Raw genomic sequence first — 1,351 nt, 5'->3', positions numbered from 1 at the left:
GTGTCTCATTTAAAGGCAATTTAATAATTAACTTGACAGCATTAAGTGATATATTTTTAAACCTTACGGAGCTTCTTTGCTTGGCAAATAAAAAACTTCGGGACTCTTCGGGAGTTCGGGATGACAACCAATCAGGGCATGTTATAATGTATTTACGGGAATTATAGGAGGGCACAGAAAATTGGGGCAAATGCACTTGCTTTGTGACACCTGTTTTGTTATGGGGATTAATCGCTATTGTTAAGTTAGATAGGGGAAGAGTAATAAATGAAAGATGTTTTGACTGGCTATTAAAATTTTAATTTTAATGCACGCAGCATTTTTCTACTTTTTTTTAAGGGCTATATCTTCAAAAATAGTGATATAGCTTTTGACGCAGATGGGAATGTTCCATGGGCCATGGTTTCAGATATAGGTTTTAGAGAATTAATAATTTCAAGTACTTCGCATGTTATAAATGGAGCACAAAATATATTACATGAAGATCTTATCTTCTACATACATATCATCATCGATTCCTCAATATTATCACTGTTACAATTTTTACAGCAGTGCATGAATCTCACAAGGTCCACACCAGCCTTCTGACACCAATTAGACCATTTTCATTTTCCAACCACAAATCTTATCGTTAATTAGCTGGTCTTCGAGGTAGTTTTCTTCAAAGGACACGGACTTGTTTGCTTTAAAATAATCGAGAAATGGGGTAGAACTGGAAAAAGAATATGTTCTTGCATATGTGACCAATAACATACTTGGTATAATAATATTTAAGATTCATCATTATGCAAAGATCAATCAAAGATGGAAAAACCAATCTATAGACCAACCCATAAAATACCATCAACCCATATCTTTTCTTAACTGGTATTAGAAAAGATATGGGTTGATTAAAGATTTGGGAACTTAAAGTTGGAAACGGAATCGATGGATTGTTTGGGAAATGTGAAGCTCTAGAATTGTTGGACACTTTCGTTAAGAAATTATATATTTTCAGCAAGGTATTTAAATATCTAGACTTGATAAAATATCAATATTCATCGACTCCATAAGTCAAGAGTATAATTAAGCTGAAAAATTAAACAAAGAAGGTCATCTTTGTCAAGAATGAAAGCCATCAACCTGTAGATGAAATGTTTATCTTAGTTTATTGAAAATCGTCTTCTCTTTAAAGTTATCCGTTAATAAGGGTGCAAAATTTGTCTGATCATGGAAGAATTGAAGAACCTTAATCCAGTTTGTTAATCATATTAATCGAAAAGTTAAATGTAAAATTGACACCAGACAATATAAAAATTATTTATTATGTTTTCTTATATATGTATTATCAATCATATCCATTCTCAAGTCT

The sequence above is a fragment of the Anthonomus grandis genome, chromosome 9, assembly GCF_022605725.1.
Source record: "Anthonomus grandis grandis chromosome 9, icAntGran1.3, whole genome shotgun sequence".
Taxonomy (NCBI): domain Eukaryota; kingdom Metazoa; phylum Arthropoda; class Insecta; order Coleoptera; family Curculionidae; genus Anthonomus; species Anthonomus grandis.
The sequence above is the reverse complement of the archived record's forward strand: the minus strand, read 5'-3'. Positions refer to the sequence as shown.